The sequence below is a fragment of the Balaenoptera physalus genome, assembly GCF_965194825.1.
Source record: "Balaenoptera physalus genome assembly, chromosome: 8".
Lineage (NCBI taxonomy): Eukaryota > Metazoa > Chordata > Mammalia > Artiodactyla > Balaenopteridae > Balaenoptera > Balaenoptera physalus.
In genome coordinates this window covers 83,093,831-83,118,593 of record NC_138887.1, presented here as the reverse complement: position 1 = coordinate 83,118,593, position 24,763 = coordinate 83,093,831, and the positions used below count along the sequence as shown (strand labels likewise).

Sequence of the window (24,763 nt, the reverse complement as noted above, 5' to 3'; positions counted from 1 at the left end):
TGTAAGCACTATATTTTAACTTTATCTGTTTTTCTATATATGCAATTTGACAAGCTTTGACTTATATTGAAACATTATTTGTACTTTAATTATATGAAGGATTGTATGCATTTCTCTGAATGGTGTTATGTGCTTCTCAGGTATTTGATTAGAAATGCAATTTTCCATAAGAAAATTGTTTTTTCATAAAAGTTTAATTTGGTTTATATGTGTATATATTTATTGCACAGATTTTTTTCTAGGAATGTAATCTGCTCTCACAGTAAGTAAATTAATATTTTTGAGATACCCTGTGGTATAGCCTCGGAGAGTTGAGTGTGAAAAGAAGAAGCCTAGCAGAAATTGAATTTAAAATTACCTGATTAATGTTTGTGGATGAATGTTTCTAAAGTTAGAGAGTATTGATTCTGAATGTATTGTTAATTGCATAAGAAGCATATGTCTCAAGAAGAGTAATTTAATATTTTAAGCCCATTTTCTTCAATGTGTTCTCTAGACTGTCATAAGTGAAATTAATACCATGGCAACCTGACAGAACTTTATATCTGATGGGAACTTAAAAGAAAATCCTATTTGAAAAGAAAGGTGTGGACTTTTTTGTCCACAGGCACTTTCTTTCTGGTTAGACTGAGAAAGGAATGTTTTCTCGAAAGTGTTCCTTTCCTAATGTGTTCTGTGTCCCATCTGACTTTGGGACCATTAAATGCTGCATGGAAAGTTAAAGGTATTTACATGAATGAATGGGGTTAGGGGATCATATATAAAGTCTGAGGCATTCTTCAAGGAAGCTTGGTGGTGACTATGAAAACAGATGTCCCAGTGGTAGTGAGATAGTGATGGAGACAATGACAGACAGCTAATTAAATTTTGATCTATGAGCTTAGTGGTCTTTTCTGAAACAAAGATGGGCTCTTGGTTTTTTAATAAGCTTACATTTTGATAAAATTTCCTTTTTTTGATGAGGTAAATGTCCTGTCTGAATGCAGTTATTCATTTATTATTTATATCTTTCATTCAATAAACACGTATTCTGTACCTAAATCTATAGTCTCACTTTTCACTTTGCCAGTCAGATTTATGGTTGAGATTTTCAAAAGGAATTGTAACACACACACACACACACACACACGCACACACACACACACGCACGCACACACACACACACACACACACACATATTCCCTCTTTGCCCTTGACATGCCCACGCCCTCCAGCTATCCTGTTCCCTCAAACAATGTATATTTTTCCAAGTTGTCTTCTTACCCCATGTTCTAACTCACCTGCCGCTCACTTTTCAACACTTTGCACCCATCATTTTCTAGAAGCTGTTCTCCTGCTACATGGGGAGCCCTCTCCTCTTCCTTCATCTTCTTTGTCCTCCCATTGACACTGGACACTGTTTCCATTGGCCGGTTCTCCCTTTTTGCCTGCAGCCCTTGCTGTCTGTCTTGGTTCTCTCCTTGGCTGCTTCTCTTAGTCTCTCTGATGGGTTTCTCTCCCTCTGCCTGCCCATCAAATGCACATAATCCTCACGACTCTGTCTGTGGATCTTTTTTTCTTTTTCAGGCACTCAAGCTGCACATATTTACTGAGTAACTATCAAATGGCCTGCAGTGAGGGAGGGGATAGAGATTCCCTAAGGAACAAGTCACTCATGAGTCCTGTCATTGAGGATTTTACTGTCTAGCGATGAAAGGAGGGGTAGTTGGAGGAAGAGCTAAATGCCAGCACTTTCCAAGCCACTTAGAATGGATTTTGATTGGGCAGGAGTGATATTGGGGGCACAGAGGAGAGTCATAAACACAGATGTGGGAGTCAGGTCAGTAAAACTTCCTTCAAGAAGTGGCATCTACACTAAGACCTGTTGGGTAGTACTAGTTATCAGGTGAGGGGAAGGGGGATGTGAGAGAGTACTCCCAGCAGAAGGAAACATGTGAACAGAGGCATAAAGGTGTGTGCTTTGTTCAAGGAACCACAAATAGTACAACATGGTTAAGACAGGGAGTGGCAAATATGATCATGGCTTGGGAGGCAAATGTGGGCTAGTTCATTAGGGACCCTCCACACCGTATTAAGGTGCTCGCTTGTGCCTTAACCCAAAGGCAGTGAAGAATTTCTGAACTATTTTAAGTAAACATGATGAGAGTTAATTTTAGAAAAATCACTCTCCTGCCAGAAAACAAATGTGAGAAATCAAGACTAGCAGCAAAAATAAAATTGGGGAAATTGTAGAGAAATGATGGTAACCTGATTAGGGTAGTGGCTGTGACACTGGGGAGAAGCAGTTTGAATGAATTATTTTGGAGCTAAGGTAAACTAGACTCTCTCCAAGGAAAAGGGAGATACTGGCTTGAGTGGATGGATGGTGGTGTCATTGATGAACTAGATCTGCAGGTCTGAGGGGTTGGTCATTTGGAGACATCCAGATACTATATGCATATGGGACAACTGTCCAGGTGGATGTTTCTAGTAGGCAGTGAGATATGGGCAATGGTGGTCAATAAGAATGGCAGGATCTAGTTCTTAGGTAACAGAATATAGAACAGCAAGCAAAGGAAGAGAGTATAATTTTTGTTGTTGTTGTTTTGTTTTGTTTTATCTTGTTTTCTTTTTTCCCCCTTGGGTTTTTAAAAATTTTCTTCTGAATTTTTAGATGTGACCTATCCTCGGCACATCTATCAAGTCATAAAACCGTTTTACTTGATATTTATTTGCAGTTTTCTACACTATATTGAGCAGATAAACATTTCACTGTTTTATAAATTATCATACTGTTTAACCATATCACGATCACTTAGGACTTGCTTCCTTCCCCAGGGACCTAATTTTAAACAGTGGCACTACTTCTTAGAGAAATATTCTGACGTTGAGTCAATATGGAAAAGAACAAACTTGACCCTTTTTGTATATTTTATTTGGTGTGGTGCTATGTTATAAATAAAATGGTTTTTTTTTTTTTGGCTACGCCACGCGGCTTATGGGATCTCAGTTCCCCAACCAGCGATTGAACCCAGACCACGGCAGTGAAAGCCCGGCATCCTAACCACTAGGGACCAGGGAACTCCCAATGTTTCCTTAATGAGGTTGTCACCGAACTAATTACACAATTTATAAGATCTCAAGCCTTCTAGTAACAAAATTAAAAGTAAATTCTGGATACGGCTTGTTCTTTATGTGCCCTGAAGTTCTTTGCCTCAACATCCCTCATAATTTACGGTCAACATCTCATCCAGTTGGAATATATCTGCACACTGGGTGACTGTGATAGAAGAGAATGAATTTCCTGAGAGGGGAAAATAGAAATGCCTTCAAAAGCAAGATTTATTTCAATGGTTTCATGCAGTTGTGAGCCAGGGCACATGTGTTTTTAGTATCATACCAAATCAGAACAGAAATATTTATAATATGTCAAGTAAATGAGATTATGGGAAAAGATGGCTCTTTGTACCTAAGAGTTGTTTTTTCAAGGTTCTTTTATGATAGCCATTTTTAAACAGATGAAAAAATTTAAGTATGTTTACACTATTTTAAAACCTTTCTTCCTCCTCATGATGCATACATAGTAAATAATACTTTTTACAAATAGTTGGGAGAAATAATGGTTTAGACCCTAACTCACTGCTGGGACATGAGAGGCCTTGTTCTTGAGGTAGTACTGACAAGAAAATGCTATGAGATGATTTAGCATGAGAAAAGCTGCCATATTTTAAGTCTTTACTGTATTTTGAATATTTCACATCCATTATTTGTAATCTTCTCTTCAGTGCTCCCAGAGGTGGGAAGATAAGGTAGCTTTGGTAACCCCCTTCTTCCGGTATGTAGATCTCTCTGTCCATTGAGGCCCACCTCAAGTTCAAAGTTATTCTAGGGAAACTCTTCAACTTTTCCTGTGTCAGAGGGCATAAACATAGTTATAATAGCAAACATAGAGCTTGCTGTGAGATAACAAGTATGCTGAACACTTTCATTAATATCTCACAACACCACTGTGAGGTGGACACTGTTATTATTTCCATTTTGTGGATGAGGAAACTGACACACAGGAGGGATTACCCGCAGCTAAGGAAGTGCTAGAGCTGAATTTAAGACAAAAGTCTGCTTCCAGTGTGCACACTCTGCATTTTAGGGGTTCATAGATTCATATAGGGGTTGCAGCCACAGTTCACGTAAGCTCTAAGGATGTATTTTGCTCAACTGGCACAGTATTTTTAAAGGGAAGAGAATTTGAATTACCTGAACACCCTTTCCAAATAATCATGAACCCCAGGACTCCCTATTATATTCTGTCTGGCTGCTTTATGAATTCTAGTTATCTGCCTGGTACTTGAGGGACTTGACTTAGTGGCCATGATATTGATGACCTTTGTGAAGTTCTGAATGCATTGTCAGCACACAGTAGGTGCTTAACTTCTTTTACTTGCCTTTTCCTTTTCCACATAAAGTTGTACTTGATTACTGCCCCTTCTCCTGGGGGTTTCATATTTCTGCACTTAATGTTTGTTGTCTTTCCATCCTTGTTGTCAACTCCCGGAGAGCAGGTGCTTCATCTTGTGTTGGGTATTTGTTCCCTTGCGGAGACTAAAGGACTTTAATTTCAACCTCCCAAGTGTAGAGGAAAAGATTAGGCATGCTTCTCAAATTCTCTGGTTGTAAATATTAAAGAAAAAAAGTCATCAGATATTATTATAAATACACAGGCCCAGTGTTCTTGGGGCTCTCAGCACAGTCAGCCCTCTGCGCTGTGTGTCAGACCACGCAATGGAGTTCTTGCTGCCCTTTAAGGGGGACAGAAACCAAGTATCCCTCATGTACTAAGGGGGTTGCTGATGGAGGCAATGCTGAGCCTTTAAAATAAATTAAGGAACTTTTAACATTTCAAGGGGGAAATTGGCAGTTTCCCAAGCGACATAATTACAAGACAGTGTGTAATGTGTAATTAAACTTAACTATGAAGCAAATGATTGGAATAAAGCTTGGTGGCACATCATTTTTTTTGTTCCCATAGTGCTGACAGATCCTTCCCTCCCCTTGTCCCTGAAATGGCTTCAGCAGCAATTGCTCCTAATTTTTTTTAAATGAAATTATATGTTGCCAGTTAAACACACACTTTCACGTAAAGGAACCTTTTTTTTTGTTTGAGTGACATTTTCCTTCTAGGTGATCTGGAGCACAGAATCCATAGAATAACAAGGACCTCAAGGCAAAGCCTTGCTGGGACTTTAAAATGAATCTTTGTCTAATATTTCATTTAAATACTTTATTCTTTACTTTTATTTTCTTTCTTTGACCAAGGTCCACAGCTTGGAGGCTTGTTTTTATGCAGTTTTCTTTCATGTTTTAAAAATAGTGGCATTAATTTTGTTGATTGTGAATAACCAAGCTGTTATTGCCAAACAATCAGGACCCCTTGAGAGTGTGAATATATGTGATTAGATTTTTACTAATTGCGCTGGCAAGCAGAATTTCTGACTTCGAAAACCAGTGATTTGAATGGAACGCTTCAGGCCTCAGGATGAGATCATTTTTCAGCATGGGCTTGGTCTTATCTCAGAAGACCCATCATCGGAGGGAGGGAAGGCAGGTTCCACATCCATTAATGACTGCTGGATATAACAGTGCTTGTACTCTGAGCTCTCGCCACCTGAGTTCGTTTGGTACTGGCTTCAGTACCTGGCATCTGAAGCAGGTCTAAAACATGGTAGTTACATGTTTCATTCTCCTTTGCTACCAGCCCAAGCTGGGTATTAGGTTTAGAATTTTTTACTTAGCTATCTGAAGGGATTTTTGTTTTGTTTTTTTGTTTCAGTTTTTTTAAACTTTAAAACACAGTGGGACTTTAAAACACATTGATGGATTGCTTGAGAAAAAAATGTAACCAACCAATAGAATGAACTATATGCAGTTGACACAGTGCAAACCTAGGCCCAGTGTGAATGACAAGGTTAGAAACTACAGACAGCCTTATGTGTGGATGACACTGTCCCTCATTAGGGCACCAGCAAAACTCTTAGTCAACAGCGGCCACCCTGGGGTCTCTATCTTAGACCCAGTAATATCTTCCCATTGTTTCTCCAAACTGATTCTTTCTCAGTCCACATTGTCCATTTTTTTGGTCTCACTAAATTAGTTAAACAAATAAATATTTATTGAGTACCTTCTCTGTGACAAGCTGCCTCCTCTCTGCTGTCATTGACCAAGCTTCCCCCTTTAATTATGCATTTTCTACCTTCATTGTGGAGGACTCAGTAGCTGCTGTGCTGCGGGTTTGCTGTGGCTTCTCCCCTTCCTGCTGTAACTGCTGTGCCATGTTGTAGAGCAGAAGTTCCAAGAGCTGCCCTTCACATCTGCCTGTCCCTTTAAGAGGGGAAAGGTTTCTGGGAATCCCCTCTCTTCTGTGTGTCTCGAACTGGAAGGTGTTATAGACCTCATTGGCTTTTTAATTATTTCTAAATAATGGACATCATTTTTTAGAGCAGTTTTAGGTTTACAGAAAAATTCAGCAGAAAGTACAGAGGGTTCCCACATATCCCCTTTCGTCCCTCTCCCACACACAGTTTCCCACATTATTAACATCTTGCATTAATGTGGTACTTTGTTTGATTTAATGAAACCAATAACCTACAGTCTTGCTGTAATTGCCTGTTAGTTACAGGAGGTTTATTTGTTGTTGTTCCTTTGGAATTTTCTAGATAAACAATCCTGTCATCTGTGCACCAAATTTTATTTCTTCCTTCCCAATCTCTATACTTTTTATATCCTTATCTTATTGCAGTAGCTAGGACTTCCAATAAGAAGTTGAATAGTAGTAGTAAGAAGGAATATCCAGATATTAGGGGGAAAGAGTCAAGTTTTTCACCATTAAGTGTGATGTTAGCTGTAGAGTTTTTATAGGTGTTCTTCATCAAGTTGATGAACCTCAGTATTAGTTTGCTAGGCCTGCCATAACAAAGCACTATAGACTGGGTGGCTCAGAGAATAGAAATATATCCTTTAACAATTCTGGAGGCTAGAAGTTTGAGATCAAGGTGCCTGCAGGGTTGGCTCCTCCTGAGGCCTCTCTCCTTGGTTTGCAGACAGCTGCCCACTTGTTGTGTCCTCACGTGGTCATCTGGCTGTGCACTCACATCCCTTGTATCTCTTTCTCTTCTTATAGGGGCATCAGTCATATTGAATTAGGGCTTCATGCTGATGGCCTCATTTTAAACTACTTGCCTCTTTAAAAGCTCTGTCTCCCAATACAGTCACATCGTGGGAGACTGAGGGTTAGACCTTCAGCATACAGATTTTGGAGGGGGGACACAGATCAGTTCATAGCATTCTGTCTACCTTGAACATCCCAGGTGATTCCAACCTCTGGGCCTGGTACAGGCATACCTCATTTTATTGCTCTTCACAGATATTGTGCTTTATTACCAGTTGAAGGTTTGTGGCAACCCTGTATCGAGCAAGTCTATTGAACAGCATCTGTTCACTCTGTGTTTCTTTGTCACATTTTGGTAATTCTTGCAATATTTCAAGCTTTTTAATTATTATTATATTTGTTATGATCATCTGTGATCAGTGATCTTTGATGTTACTATTATAATTGTTTTGGGGCACCACGAACTGCAGCGGTATAAGATGGTGAACTCGATAAACACGTGTGTTCTGATTGCTCCACCAACTGACCATTCCCCCATCTCTTTTCCTCTCCTTGGGCCTCCCTATTCCCTGAGACACAACAATATTGAAATTAGGCCAGTTAATAACCCTACAATGCCCTCTAAGTGTTTAAGTGAAAGGGAGAGTCTCATGTCTCTCATGTTAAATCAAAAGCTAGAGATGACTAAGCTTGGTGAGAAAGCCATGTGGAAAGTCAAGATAGGCTGAAAGCTAGGCCTCTTGCACCAAACAGCAAGTTGTAAATGCAAAGGAAAACTTCTTGAAGGAAATAAAACTACAACTCCAGTGGACACACAAATGATAAGAAAGTGAAACAGCTTTACTGCTGATATGAATAAAGTTTTAGTGGTCTGGATAGAAGATTAAACCAGCGACAACATTCTCTTCAGCCAAAGCCTAATCCAGAGCGAGGTCCTAACTTTCTTCAGTTCTATGAAGGCTGAGAGGGTGAGGAAGGTGCAGAAGAAAAGTTTGAACCTAGCAGAGTTTGCTTCGTGAGGTTTAAGGCAAGAAGCCGTCTCCATAACATCAGAGTGCAAGGTGAAGCAGCAAGTTCTGATGCAGAAGCTGCAGCAGGTTATCCAGAAGATCTAGCTGAGATAATGAATGAAGGTGACTCTACCAAACAACAGATTTTCAGCGTAGACAAAATAGCCTTCTATTGGAAGAAGATGGCATCTAGGACTTTCATAGTTAGAGAAGAGAAGTCAATGCCTGGCTTCAAACTTCAAAGGACAGGCTGACTCTCTTGTTAGGGGCTAATGCAGCTGGTGATTTTAAGTTGAAGCCAATGCTTATTTACCATTATGAAAATCCTACGGCCCTTAAGAATTATGCTAAGTTGACTCTGCCTGTGTTCTATAAATGGAACAAAAAAAAACCTGGATGGCAGCATATCTGTTTACAACGTGGTCTCCTGAATATTTTAAGCCCACTGTTGACAACTACTGCTCAGAAAAAAAACGTTCATTTCAAAATATTTCTGCTTATCTACACTGCACCTGGTCACCCAAGAATTCCGATGGAGATTAATGTTTTGTTCATGTGTGCTAACACAACATCCATTCTGCAGCCCATGGATTAAGGAGTAATTTCCATTTTCAAGTCCTGTTGTTCAAGAAATACATTTTTGTGAGGCTATAGCTGCCATAGATAGTGATTCCTCTGATGGATCTGGGCAAAGTAAACTGAAAAGTTTCTGGAAAGGATTTGCCATTCTAGATACCATTAAGAACATTGTGGTTCATGGGAAGAGGTCAAAATGTCAACATTAACAGGAGTTTGGAAGAAGCTGATTCCAGCCTTCATGCATGACTTTGAGGGGTTCAAGACTTCAGTGGAAGAAGTAACTGCAGATGTGGTGGAATTAACAGGAGAACTAGAATTAGACATGGAGCCTGAAGAAGTGACTGAATTGCTGCAATCTCATGATAAAACTTTAGCAGATGAGGAGTTACTTCTTATGGATGAGCAAAGAAAGTCGTTTCTTGAGGTGGAATCTGTTCCTGATGAAGATGTTGTGAAGATTATTGAAAAGGCAATATAGGATTTAGAATATTACATAAACTTAATAGATAAAGCAGTGGCAGGGTTTGATAGAACTGACTCCAATTTTGAAAGAAGTTCTACTGTGAGTGAAATGCTATCAGACAGCATTGCATGGTACAGGGAAATATTCATGAAAGGAAGAATCAATCAATGGGGCCAATTTCATTGTTGTGTCATTTTAAGAAATTATCACAGTCACCCCAACCTTCAGCAACACCACCCTGATCAGTCAGCAGCCATCAACATCAAGGCAAGACCCTCCACCAACAAAAAGATTAGGCTCAGATGCTGGTGAAGCCTCAGATGCTGGTCAGCATTTTTTAGCAGTAGAGTGTTTTTTAATTAAAGACATTGTTTTGCACACTTAATAGACGGCAGTATAGTGTAAACATAACTTTTATATGCACTGGGAAACCAAAAAATTTGTGTGACTCACTTTATTTTGATATTCGCTTTATTGCAGTGGTTTGGAACCAAACCTACAATATCTCCAAGGTATGTCTGTACTTGCCTCTTCCTCTCCAGGGAATCTGCTCCCCAGTTAGCCAGGGAGCTCCTTCCCTCGCTTCCTCTAGGCTCAGGGTGGCCTTTCTTCACCAGCAAACATAAAGCCGTAATTTCATCCCCTTACACTCTGTCCATCTTACCTCTTTTGTCTTGCTCCGAATGTAATGCTTGTTTACATACTCTAAATTTACCCTTGTGTCTATTTCCTGTTTACCTGTACAAGTGTGTAAGCTCCATGAGGGCAGGGACGGTGTACTGCGTCTCTCCTGTGCCCCAGTGCCAGCACAGTGGCAGACACACAGAAGGCACTCAGCACATATCTGTTAAATCGGTATCTGAATTGAGTGCGTTCTGGTGTTCTGCCTTCTGGCCGGATGGCCAGTCACCCCAAGGTAAGATACCACAGAACAGGTTTTTATCTGGAATATGCTATAATCTCCCTGACTGCAGCTGTCCTTCTGGCCTTTATCCATTCTGGAATGGAAACCAAATTAGCAGTTATATTGGTGTGGCCCAAAATGGGCTTGCCCCAGATATGCTGATGCTTATACTTGGGTGAATCACTACTGACTTTAATTTTTAAATTGTATTCATGTGACCAGAGTCCAGCCAGGATTAGCAATCTGCCTACCAAATCAGAAGGCAATTTGTATTGGTATAATAGAATCTAGGTGGTAGTGTTCTTGAATGTTTCATTGTATTCTGTAAAAATAGCTTTCCCCTTAAGAACTAGGCAATACACCTGGTACACCCAGGAGTGTTTGACACTGTCAGGTAACTTTATTTTTACATTGACCTTAATTTTATCGACTTTTCCTCTGCCTTGGTAAAACCCAAGATTCCAAAATTTAGTATAAATCATAAATCATAGACAATATTTTTCTTACATTTGATAGAGCAACTGAAACACAGATATAACAGCCCTAACAACTAATTTCTCTCAAATGCTATTCTTTACATAAGTACAAGCATCCTTGAACTTGGTGGCTTTTAGAAGACCCTGATATATGTCATTCATACCTGTCTACAAACTTGTGATTACCAAGATCAGGGAAGTCAGTTTGACTGAACTTTCATTTCTTGAATGGTGATGCTTTTGTGCCACAGGGCTCTTGCACATGCTGTTCCTGTTGTCTCAGCCTCCCTTTTCTCTGCCCATACTTACTTGCCCACGTAACTCTCATTCATTCTTTAGGACTTCATCCTGAAGGCTCCTCTTTTATTGATTTTCTTTCCTTGTTAACTTCCTTTATAGCACTGACTCAACTTGGAATTATATAATTACATGTTTTATTATTTGATCATTATTTCTCTCAAACATGACATTTTTAAGCAGGGACCTTTTTCCTCTTTTTTTTTTGGTCTTTTGTCCTCACTGTCTAGCACTGGGCCATTTAAATTATTCGCTAAACGAACAATTAAAGAGGTGATATGTCGAATCCCTGACCAGTGTTACTTCTCTCTTTTCCCCTCGGAAGTCCTTCATGGCCTCAATGGCCACAAATATATGTGATATTTGTCAGAGAATCAAAACTGAAATCAGACTTGGAGGAAATCTGCCTTTCAATGGGTGGGGTCATTGAAATGGCCACAGTTTCCTAGGACTGATGAGCTACATGGTATCAAGCCTCGCCTAAAATCTCAGTTATGAAAGCTGTGAGAATAAGTGTATGTTACATGAGTAGACATGGGTTCTGTATAAGAAAATGACTAAGAGAACCTGCCCCCATTCACACAAACCCAGATTCTGGGCCCCCCTTCATGGTAACAGGAGGGTGAGGCGTGGAGCATGAGGGGTATGTGGAGGGCACATTCCTTTGCTATGGAAGTTGGCTTCCTATCATCTCCGACAATTTTTCCTGCTGATTTTCATTCTCAGCATTACAGGAAGTGTTTATAGCAAATAATTGCCAAGTGTTTTCCATAAACATACAACTAAGGACATTTTTCCCACATTCCAACTCTCTGTAAATGTTTGTTTTCCCAATGCACACAGAAGGTGAGTATGCAGTTTCCCTAAGCAGGCCTTTGAAATGTGGGCTTTGGCCCAGAGAGAATTCCCTTCTGAGTTTGTCCTTCATCTGGCCTTGTTGTCCCTGCACAAGCAGTAGACTCAGAGAGTTTCTAAATGAGTTTTCCTCCACAGCTTGGATTCCTAGCCACACGGCTGGACTCCAGGTAACTTCTGGGTCCTGAGCACCCCCTCAGTGAAGGACAGGGTGAGGTCAGAGGTTGCCGGGAGCATCACAGAAGTCATTGCTTCTGATAAAATCCACAGGGAAATACGGTGGGGAACATGGATGACAGGGGATAAGGAGATAATTGGAACTCAGGATGCACCTGAATGTATATAAATAATAGATTATGGAAATTCTCATGTTAAAACCAGGCAAGGGACTTCCCTGGTGGCACAGTGGTTAAGAATCCACCTGCCAATGCAGGGGACACGGGTTCAAGCCCTGGTCCCGGAAGATCCCACATACCGCGGAGCAACTAAGCCCGTGCACCACAACTACTGAGCCTGCGCTCTAGAGCCCATGAGCCACAACTACTGAGCCCGTGCTCCACAACTACTGAAGCCTGTGTGCCTAGAGCCCGTGCTCCTCAACAAGAGAAGCCACCGCAATAAGTCCGCGCACCACAACAAAGAGTAGCCCCCACTCGCCGCAACCAGAGAAACCCCACGCGCAGCAGCGAAGACCCAATGCAGCCAAAAAAAAACCAGCCAAGCTAGTGTTCATTGTTCATTAATAAGCACCTAGTGTATGCACCTAGTGTATTCACAGGTGATTGAGATATGTTTCCTGACCTCAAGTGCTCAACCCCACCAGGGGAAGTAAGACACATATATTTCACCACAATTTGGAGCAGAAAGTGAGAATTGCTGTGAGAAAGATATAGATAAAGGACTGTGGGTTTTTAGACAAAGGAATTGCATTAGGTTTTATGAAGAAAGTGACATTGGCTTGGGGCCAAAGGAGAAGGACAATTTAGACAGGCACGGGAGGGGAGGTAGGGGTGGACGGGTGTCAGGGGAAGCAATTCCCATAGAATGAACCACATATGGACCTACCCCTGTAGGAGGTCTGTCTCACAGCAGAGATCTCTCGTTTGGCAGAATTAGCCAAAATTTGGGATGCTTATATAGAATTAGATATAATGAAATAAATTCCTTTTAAAAAGTGAGATTTAATAGAAGAAAGATTTCCTTTTCACACGCCTTTAACTTGAAGTAAAACAATGTATGGCTTAATTTCTTAATTAGGTTTCAATAAATAATTTTTCCATTGTACCTAATTTAATATGTGTATAATTGGAAAATTGACATTTTTTTGTTTGAAAATGTTTCTGCAAAGGCAGATTATTATTGTCCAGAAGACGGTGATGGAAAATATTTCTCTCTTCCTCACCTTTTCATCCCCTCATGTCCATTCTCCCAAACCAGAGTGAATTTATAAATCTGTGAGCCAAGTGAGAAAATGAAAAAAAAAGCCAGGTGTGATCTGACTTACAGGAATCCATTTTATCACTAGTTCCCCGAGAATGTGTTTGTTTAGTAAAGTGAGTTAATCCAAATATGTTTCAGACAAATATATGTGGAGTGTAACATAGCTTTAAGACTGCAATAACTGTTAAGACAAGTGGTGACAATTTCTCAGTAAGAAATCAGGCTTGAGAAATGTCAAGGCTAATTTTTCATCCAACGGTGACTGTCAGACAATGCCAAACATCTTGGTGTCTTTGTATTCCATTGAAGGAGACAGGAGGCATTTGTATTCAGTAATGCAATGTTGAGTGAGTCAAACTTCTGACTTGTGATCGTGTGATTTATTGCTAATATTGCCCAAGATACAGAGGGGCTTCTCTGCCTGCATTCGGTATCCACTTCGCAGTTGCAATTAATCTTTATTACAGTCCATAGCTCACCTCTGGTTTGGAATGTTAAAAAGATGCCTCGGAAGAGAGTCTGGAATCAGTTTCTTCTCCTTCAAGTTTTACCCTCTTGATGAAGCTTAGCCTGCCTGCCCACTGCATTTCACATGAACCTTCATCCCAGAAAGTCGTACTTCCTTGTAAAAAATGCAAACGATTTAGAAGGACACAAAAGAGGTACATAGCAAATGAAAGTCTGTCCGCCCTACAAATCCCATCCCCATATGTCTTCCAAATAGATTGCAAGCCCCTAAAGATGGTGTTTTACTCATATGTGTATTTTTAGCATCCAGCAAGTTACTTAGCAATAATCAAGGCTTAAAGAAATGCTTTGTTGGGTAAATGAATCAATCAAAGGGTGTGGAGGAGAGTGGGCTAGAACTTCCGTGGTAGACTTGGGGAAGTATAGTATTTTGCTTTTCAAAATGTGGTGCTCGGACCAGCAGCATCAGCATCTTCTGGGATCTGGGTAGAAATGCAGGACCTCAGGCTTACCCCAGGCTACTGGATCAGAATCTGCATTTTAACAAGATCTTCAGGTGATCAGTGAGCGCTTTAAAGCTTGAGCCAACGTACGGTTGTCCTTTGTATATCTGCAATATAATTAAAATGTGAGCTTTCACAAATAAATGCAAGGAAAGGCATGTGATTTGCATTTAAGCAGTATGCAGTGGAGGCCTTATCCATCAGTGTATACCGAAGGAATTTGTAAGGCCTTCATGCTTCACTCCCTGGGTGTGAAGCTGTCCTTGGGTGTGGCTGTCCTTGGGTGTTCTGTAGGACTGTCATCCTGGGCCATTTCCAGACCATCACCTCTAGGGCCCACATCTGGTCAGTCCTAAACCCAAGTTTGAAATAGACACATTTCACTTCACCCAAGAAACAGTTCAAACCACAGTGTAGAAATCACATAGAAACTTTGCTTGTTGACTCAGGATGCCGGCACATCACGTTTAAACTGCTAGACAGCAGGCATGTTATTCAGTGTCTAAGGTGTGGTTTCCTCATCTGTAACATGTCCTGCTTTGATGACTTAGGAGGACTAAAGGAGTTAAACATTTGAGAGTCTGCACATGGTAATCAGTCCATATGTATTCACTCTTTTTTTAATTGAGGCAAAATTCACACAACATAAAATTAACCATTTCAAAGTGAACTACTCAGTGACATTTGGTACATTCACGATACGTTGTGCAAACGTCACCTCTACCTAGTTCCAAGACATAAATTATCATCACCCTGAAAGGAAACCATGTACCCATTAAGCAGTTGTTCCCCGTTCTCCATCTCCCCAACCCCTGGCCACTACCAATCTGCATTCTCTTTCTATGGATTTTAACTCTTACTAATGATATTTTTATTAGTCACAGAAAAAAAAAACAAACACACCCAAAAATCTCAGATTTATTTCTTCTTCTGTCTACTTTCATTGCTTTCCACGTCCTGAAAAACAGGAGGTTTGCTAATGATGGAAACTGGAAGTAGAGATGTGATGTAACTTCCAAGCAATGGTTCATAAAGTGTGGTCCCAAATTAGCAGCATCCACATTACCTGGGAACTTGTTACAAATGCAGATTCTTGGGTTTGCCCCAGAACAGCTGAATCATAACTCTGGGGGTGGGGCCCAGCAATCTGTGTTTTAATAAGCTTCCAGATGATTCTAATGCATGCTTCCGTTAGAGAACCGTTGCTTTAAATAAACCAGATATTACCTCTCCAAGCCTCTAGGGATGCCTACAGGTGCCTTCACACACACCTGTACCATCCTTGGGCCCAGGAACACATGTACTGGCCTAGGAGAGGAGGTCTTCCAGCCCTGTTTCTTTGATGCAGGCATCAGCTAGGGAATCTTTCCTGCTATCCTCTGGCCTTTGGAACAGTCAACAGAGCTGTTGCTTAGGCTTCCTCCAGTGACATCAGGGTTACTGTGCAGCCACAGGCACAAACACAAGTCACCCCTGCTGTTATTTAATCCTTTCCCCTCTTGGTGCTACTTCATACTCAAAGGGAGGACTTTTCAGCAGCGTGTGGATGTGACTGCTTGCTGTATTTCACACATCTTGCTTTTGTTGCACTATATCAAAGTGCAGGCAGCATTTCTTTTTGGTTGATTAATGTTCAATTCGAGGTCTATTATGAACCTCCAGGCTTTAATTACTATACCATTACCCAGTCAATTCCTTGCCATTTTATATTTATGGCCTTTATTATGCCTCTGCATGTGCAATTGCCTAGTTTTATTCTGGAAGAATTTCACCTCATTAGCTGGGTTTTATACCATTCTTCTCATTTGTCCATATTGTTATGTATCTCGGTTCCTTGTGTGTGCTTTCCACCTTGTTTTTTCACCAATCTGACCCTTTGTACATACTTTTTCTCCCTTTCCTGGGATGCATTGTTCTTTTGCCCTTGGAAACAGCTCTTCAAGTTTTTGCAAACTCTTCTCTGGGTGGTCTTTTCCCTGGTGATCTGTTAGACTCACTCTTAACTGGTTGTTCCGTCTGGATTGCTCGGTGTCATTGGCCCTTCCAAAGGCCTGGAGGCCCAGCTCTTCAGCCCTGGACATACCATGGACAGTGGTTTCTCTCTAAAGGGCCAATTAAGGATCAGGAAGAAGCTTTTTTCTTTTTTAAAGACTATGCTGCTAAAAATAATTTCTAAAAGACCTCTAAAATGCCTTACTAACACTCCCTATCTCAATCCCCGCCAGTGCCTCAGAAGAATTTAGAGTTTGGTTTGCTTGCTTTTGTATTTTCTTATGTTCCATCCCCGACCTGCTGAATCAAACTCTGGGGAGCAACCCAGCAGTCTGGGTTTCATAAGCCCCCAGATGATTCTGATGCCCACGCAAGTTTGAGAGCCACTGTTCTAAAAAGATGCTGAAAGAAGTTCAGGAAACCCACCTAGGTCAGAAGTAATATTTATTCCACCTGAGTCCTTACTTTGCCAAAGAGCAAGATTAATAATTTCGATAGCAGTTGTGTTTGGTTTTTTGTTGTGTGTGGTTTTTATCAGCATCTTTGCCCTAGAGTTATAAGAATATTTCTGTAAATCAAGAGCTCATGTAATTATTATAGCAATAGTAGATCAATCGTCTCCCCCACTGAGTATTTGAGATGTCTCAGGCACTAAGAGATCTTTACCTCCATTTTTTATTTTCATTTAATCTTTACAGCCCTTTGTAGGTTGGTATTCCTGTTCCCATTTTTATAGGTGGAAACTCAGGTTAAGGAATGTGTGTCAAGTCACCAAGTCTGTTAGATGTAGATCTAGGAAAATCACCTCTGTCCAGAGCCACGTTATCCAGTCATCTGTTACCATGTTAAGGACTTTCCTGATCAAAGCTTTATTATTATTATTTCATCCTCTCCTTTTTCAGTAAGCGTAGGTATCATGTGTTTCAGTAGGAATCAGTAACCAGGAATGTGTGCTCTAGGGTTAGGCCACCTAAGTTCCTGAGCTGGGTCTGTTTATTTCTGTGCTATGTGAACCTTGAGCAAATTATACAACATCTTTTTGCTTCAGTTTCTCCATCTGTAAAGTGGGATAATGCAGTATTTCTGTCATGTGGTAGTACATGTACCTTAAATGAGATAATCAGTGAAAACACTTAGAACGAGACCTGGGAAATAAATGCTCTTGATAAATATTAGCTGTGATTTCTCTTTCTCTGCCCTCTTGTCTGTGCCTTTGCAGCTCTTCACTTTGGGGCTCACTCTCCTTATCTGTGAAGAAGGAGTGGTGGATCAGGTGCATTAGCAGCCTGGAATTCTGATTTTTTCTGGTTTATTTTCCTGCTTGGCATACTTGCTGTAATTTTCATGTTCTTTGTTCTCTGCCCACTTAAAATCATATTAGGGCTTTGGCATGTTTATTTGATTTTAGGGACTTGCTCAAAATTCATGATCACGATTAAGCTCTTGTGCAACCCCCTTGAGGCAGCTCAGTGCTCTTTCTAAAGCTTCTCTCTGGCTTTCTGAGACCAATCACCATTAGCATTAGTACCAAAGGGAACATAGAAGATGGCTCCCTCTTGGCCCCCAAGTCTCTGCGAGAGGACCCCACTGTGGCCTTACACGTTGACTTCAGAAGATGTCTGTGTCTTGATGATGAGATCTAAGGGCTAACACTTCACTCTGGGGTGTTCCCTGATTCTGTTACTAATGTAAAAGTACCCCTGTGTTGGGGGTAGTGAAGGGGCTCATTGATAAAATAAAGGTTTTTATTTCTTATTTATTGGTTTAACATGGGAGACGACTGGCATCTCCTCTGGTGGGTCAAGAGTCAAGTTTTAATAGAGCTTGTGGGGTTGACAAGACTCCGAGGACGGGTGTCCTATGGTGGCTGTAACTGTTTAGTATTGGGACTTTATTGCCAAGACTATCAGGCTGTGACTTATTCTTTGGGGTCCTTGCTCATTCTCTGCACTTGTACAACCCCGTATTCCTGTGGAAGATTCCTGCTTGAATATGAGCACATGGGACTTCCTATCTTGCATTTCTGGTGTAAGTAGGTGGTGACACCGTTTTTATGCTTCTCATGCTAGAGTGATGGGAGAGCCTCTGCATTGCTTTCATCTGTCCCCAGAGGCCCGTCATCAAAGAGCCAGTCTCACTGCAGTCATGATTTTCGTTTAGTTGCTGGTAAATGTTGGCCAAGGGCCTCAAGGGAATCGGAAGAGGGAGGGCAATAAAGCGATAATAAACACCAACTCTGTCAAGTCTGCTTTAGGCATTTTGCCTTTGTTTTGTGATTTAGGATGCACAACAGTCCTGTGAAGTGGGCTTTCTGGAATTTGTGTACAATTCACAAAAAGACGGGATGCCTCATGCAAGCTTACACTAGTGTGGCCCAGGCTCTCTATGTTATACATGCTTCCCGCAGCAGCTTTGGGTCAGAATTGGGGCGAGAAGGACAATCCCTTCTCTTTGGAGAGAACACGGTCCAGGTTCACATACTGTCCTTGCTGGCCTGTGAGGAGACCATTAAGCTTCATGTGACCGTCAGAGTCAAAGCAGCCTGAACAAGAAACCTCCACAGATGAGAGGAGATGGAAGAAGCCCTTGAGGCTTGGTCCAGGGCTGGCTACAGGGAAAGCAGAATGGACTGGACTCGCCCCAGATGAGGAGAGCTTAAGAGAAAGTGGAGGACGGGTTCGAGCCCTGGTCTGGGAAGATGCCACATGCCGCGGAGCAACTAGGCCCGTGAGCCACAACTACTGAGCCTGCGCGTCTGGAGCCTGTGCTCTGCAACAAGAGAGGCCGCGATAGTGAGAGGCCCGCGCACCGCGATGAAGAGTGGCCCCCACTTGCCGCAACTAGAAAAAGCCCTCACACAGAAACGAAGACCCAACACAACCAAAAATAAATAAATAAATAAATAAATAATAGAAATAAAGGAATTCCAAAAACAAAAAAAAAGAGAAAGTGGAGGAAAGTGTGACAGGGACACCCAGCTGAATATAAGTCAGCAACATGATGCTGAAGCTAAGAGGCAAGTACTGGAGTGTGGTTGACCATGTACTTGGCCCTTAATGGTAACTCCCAAGCCAGATAAGTTTGTCACCAATGGAGAAGAAGAACTCAAAATGCATGGAAGTAAAGCCTGTGGGGACCCTCCACACAAAGTCATTAACCCTGAGCAATCCTTACTGACCCTTAGGGGATAAATGAGATAAGAGAGAACCTTATACCTTTGTCTAGAAGGGTCTGGGATTTATAAACCCACTTCAGTGAGATAGAGGAAATTGATCAAAGTTCCCTTAGCCTCTTGAGACATGAAATCCATTGAGTTTCATGGCAATGTGTATGTGAAGGCAGTTTGTAAAATATAATGGGGAAGGGGGAGATTTGGAAATTGAAGACCTTAAAAGTTGAATTCCAGGAGTGACTTAGGCTATGATCTAAGCAGGTCACCTCTTCCTCTTGTTTTAACTTTCTTAAGAGAATAATAATAATACCTGCCTTATCCATTTTATGGACTTGTTGGGGAATCAGTGGATAGAAAATACGTAAATATACTCCATAAAGTTGAAGTATTTAATAAAATGTTTTTATACTTAATATTGCATAAATATCAAGTGTTCTATAAAATATGCAGATAGTTTCAACTACTTTCGGTGTATGAAGTATTGTAAAATGAGTGATAATAGCAGTTTTTAATATGTGCTCCATCCATCGAGGTTTCTGTTCCAGCATGTTTGCTTTTAAAACCAAAGAGTGAGGGAAAAAAATAAAGATGAAAAATATGCTTTGATATTTCCAGATAGAGCTCAAAATATCTCACGTAAACATGATTAATACCAGAATGTTGAAATTGAAAATAGATATATTAGTGTATGTATTAAGTACAAAAAAAACTACTGTCTAGTCTAAGAATGATCTCTCACTGTAGTAATATCTTATTAGTAACATTCATAACAATAGTCTTTTCTGAATATTTGTGACAGTGTTGACCTTAAAGCCCACACAGGCAACTTGAAAGATTTGTGTTGGCTTTGTCTAAAGAAACCAATCAAGAAGGAGAGTCTATTTTTCTTTAGGTGGGTAAATATAATAAGATGGAAGGCACATTTTTTTTAAAACAGATCTTTATTCATAGGAGTCTTTTTTAAATTATTTATTTATTTATTTATGGCTGCGTTGGGTCTTTGTTGCTGCGCGCAGGCTTTCTCTAGTTGCGGTGAGTGGGGGCTACTGTTCGTTGTGGTGGGAGGGATTCCCATTGCAGTGGCTTCTCTTGCTGCAGAGCACGGGCTCTAGGCACGCGGGCTTCAGTAGTTGCGGCACACGAGCTCAGTAGTTGTGGCTCGTGGGCTCTAGAGCGCAGGCTCAGTAGTTGTGGTGCACGAGCTTAGTTGCTCCACAGCATGTGGATCTTCCCGGACCAGGGCTCGAACCCGTGTCCCCTGCAGTGGCAGGCGGATTCTTAACCACTGCACCACCAGGGAAGTCCCTAGAGATGGATGGTACGTTAAAGAGTAAAGAGAAGAGCTTTTCCAAGCTGATTTACGTATTGGTTACTTAAATTACTCCTTAATTTAGTACCTGCTAATAAACAGTGCCTTGGAAATGTTTTCGGAACATTTATTGGCTGCAGTAATTCCACCTACAGTGTATTCAGATCACATCCTCATTAAATATTGATGTGCTCATGAAATGTTAATTGTTAATGTGAAATGCCAGGGAATGTCCTCGCTGGGAGCTGGGGGCTGGCTGAAGACTGCCTGTCTCCTGTCTTTTCTTTATGTTCTGTCTTCTTGCTCTGTTTTCCCCGCTCGTTTCCCATCATCAAGAGATTCAGATTTGCTCCTTGATGGGGCAATCTCAGATACAAACATTTTCAAAGAGAAATAAAGATTCACTGATTGATGGGAACTTAGTTGTTCTTCCCTCCTGCTTTTCTGAACTGGAATTCCTGATTAGAACCAGAAAGGATTCTCCTAAAAGGAAGAGGGTGATTCAGGCTCAGTCGAATGAGACTGTTCACGTTCAGGCAAATTTCCAAAAGAGACCATGAAGAGGGGCAGAGGCTTTCAAGGACTCCAGCGCTGGTCCTTCCTGCTTGGCAGGAGAAGGGATTTAGTTGGAGTTTATGACCAGCTTTCTCAGAGGAAAAACAACCAGCTCAGAACACATTTTGGCTAAAGAGACTGTAAGGAAGAATTTTATCATAAATTCCAAGGACAGCAAAGGCTAGGTTCATGCTGATATGCAATGCATAATTATTTATGTGAGCATGTGCTGCAAACAGTTGACAGTTGACAGGTCCCACAAAATGGGATGGTTCATCGACTTCTTGGAAAATCATAAGGGTGATAAAGCAACAATGATGAACTTTGAAAACTGCCCTGATTCAGCAAGTGGAACTGTTTAGGTCGTGATTAGGGTTAGGTATATGTGCAATGCTGGAAGGAACATCCCCAAATGGAAATGGTTGATTTGTTAGTGTGGTACTGTCAGTGCATACAATAATTATGTATGTGTGTATGTGTGTGTTATTGTTACAGTGTTTGTGCGGATAACAATGGGAGCACATTTGTATTGAAAGCCTACTCCTTTGGTTTTATTTTATTTTATTGATTTATTGATTGATTGATTGACTGATAGGTAAGAAGTGGATTTATTTACAGCAAAACACACTCCACAGACACAGTGTGGGCCATCTCAGCAGGCAAGAGGCCCCAGGATATGGGGAGGTTAGTTATTATAGACTGGGTAATTTCGTTTTTTTTACTACCTACATTTTATTTATTTATTTATTTATTTATTTATTTATTTATTTATTTATTTAATACAGCAGGTTCTTATTAGATATCTATTTTATACGTATTAGTGTATGTATGTCAAACCCAATCTCCCAATTCATCCCACCACCACCACCCCACCCCCACTTTCCCCTCTTGCTGTCCAAATGTTTGTTCTCTACAGCAGTATCTCTATTTGTGCCTTGCAAACCGATTCATCTGTACCATTTTTCTAGATTGCACATGTATGCGTTAATATACGATATTTGTTTTTCTCTATCTGACTTACTTCACTCTGTATGACAGTCTCTAGGTCCATCCACGTCTCTACAAATGACCCAATTTTGTTCCTTTTTATGTCTGAGTAATATTCCATTGTATATATGTACCACATCTGCTTTATTCATTCGTCTGTTGATGGGCATTTAGGTTGCTTCCATGACCTGGCTGTTGTAAATAGGGCTGCAATGAACATTGGGGTGCATGTGTCTTTTTGAATTATGGTTTTTTGTGGGTACATGCCCAGTAGTGGGATTGCTGGGTCATATGGTAATTATTTTTAGTTTTTTAAGGAAACTCCATACTGTTCTCCATAGTGGTTGTATCAATTTACATTCCCACCAACAGTGCAGAGGGTTCCCTTTTCACCAGACCTTCTCCAGCATTTTTTGTTTGTGGATTTTCTGATGATGCCCATTCTAACTGGTGTGAGGTGATACCTCATTGTAGTTATGATTTGCATTTCTCTAATAATTAGTGATGTTGAGCAGCTTTTTATGTGTCTCTTTGCCATCTGAATGTCTTCTTTGGAGAAATGTCTATTTAGGTCTTCTGCCCATTTTTTGATTGGGTTGTTTGTTTTTTTAATATTGAGCTGTTTACATACTTTGGAGATAAATCCTATGTCCGTTGCTTCGTTTGCAAATATTTTCTCCCATTCTGAGGGTTGTCTTTTCATCTCGTTTATGGTTTCCTTTGCTGTGCAAATCTTTGAAGTTTCATTAGGTCCCATTTGTTTATTTTTGTTTTTATTTCCATTCCTCTAGGAGGTGGGTCAAAAAGGATCCTGCTGTGATTTATGTTATAGAGTGTTCTGCCTATGTTTTCCTCTAAGAGTTTTATAGTATCCGGTCTTACATTTAGGTCTTTAATCCATTTGGAGTTTATTTTTGTGTATAGTGTCAGGGAGTGTTCTAATTACATTCTTTTACATGTAGCTGTCCAGTTTTCCCAGCACCACTTATTGAAGAGACTGTCTTTTCTCCATTGTATATCCTTGCCTCCTTTGTCATAGATTAGTTGACCATAGGTGCATGGGTTTATCTCTGGGCTTTCTATCTTGTTCCATTGATCTATGTTTCTGTTTTTGTGCCAGTAGCATATTGTCTTGATTACTGTAGCTTTTTAGTATAGTCTGAAGTCAGGGGGTCTGATTCCTCCAGCTCCATTTTTTTCCCTCAAGACTGCTTGGGCTATTTGGGGTCTTTTGTGTCTCCATACAAATTTTAAGATTTTTTGTTCTAGTTCTGTAAAAAATGCCATTGGTAATTTGATAGGGATTGCATTGAATCTTTAGATTGCTTTGGGTAGAAAAGTCATCTTCACAATGTTGATTCTTCCAATCCAAGAACATGGTATATCTCTCCATCTGTTTGTGTCATCTTTGATTTCTTTCATCAGTGTCTTATAGTTTTCTGAGTACAGGTCTTTTACCTCCTTAGGTAGGCTTATTACTAGGTAGTTTATTCTTATTGTTGCAATGGTGAATGGGATTGTTTCCTTAATTTCTCTTTCTGATCTTTTGTTGTTAGTGTATAGGAATGCAAGAGATTTTTGTGCATTAATTTAGTATCCTGCAACCTTACCAAATTCATTGATTAGCTCTAGTAGTTTTCTGGTAGCATCTTTAGGATTTTCTGCCTATAGCATCATGTCATCTGCAAACAGTGACAGTTTTACTTCCTCTTTTCCAATTTGTATTCCTTTTTCTTCTCTGATTGGCGTGGCTAGGACTTCCAAAACTATGTTGAATAATAGTGGTGAGAGTGGACATCCTTGTCTTGCTCCTGATCTTAGAGGAAATGCTTTCAGTTTTTCACCATTGAGAATGATGTTTCTTGTGGGTTTGTCATATATGGCCTTTATTATGTTGAGGTAGGTTCCCTCTATGCCCACTTTCTGGAGAGTTTTTTTCATAAATGGGTGTTGAATTTTGTCAAAAGCTTTTTCTGCATCTATTGAGATGATCATATGGTTTTTATTCTTCAATTTGTTAATATGGGTTACCACATTGATTGATTTGCATATATTGAAGAATCCTTGCACCCCTGGGGTAAATCCCACTGGATCATGGTGTATGATCCTTCTAATGTGTTGTTGGATTCTGTTTGCTAGTATTTTGTTGAGGATTTTTGCATCTATATTCATCAGTGATATTGGTCTGTAATTTTCTTTTTTTGTAGTATCTTTGTCTGGGTTTAGTATCAGGGTGATGGTGGCCTTGTAGAATGAGTTTGGGAGTGTTCCTTCCTCTGCAATTTTTTGGAAGAGTTTGAGAAAGATGGGTGTTAGCTCTTCTCTAAATGTTTGGTAGAATTCACCTGTGAAGCCCTCTGGTCCTGGACTTTTGTTTGTTGGAAGATTTTTAATCACAGTTTCAATTTCGTTACTTGTGATTGGTCTGTTCATATTTTCTATTTCCTCCTGGTTCAATCTTGGAAGGTTATACCTTTCTAAGAATTTGTCCATTTCTTCCAGGTTGTCCAATTTATTGGCATAGAGTTTCTTGTAGTAGTCTCTTAGGATGCTTTGTATTTCTGTGGTGTCCGTTGTAACTTCTCCTTTTTCATTTCTAACTTTATTGATTT

General features: G+C 40.4%; 1 protein-coding gene across 9 annotated transcripts in view; it reads left to right on the top strand.

Annotated features, from left to right (window-relative positions):
- ELMO1 (engulfment and cell motility 1) overlaps positions 1–24,763 on the top strand; it is a 555,096-nt gene that overhangs the window by 269,539 nt on the left and 260,794 nt on the right. The gene's annotated exons all lie outside the window — the stretch shown is intronic.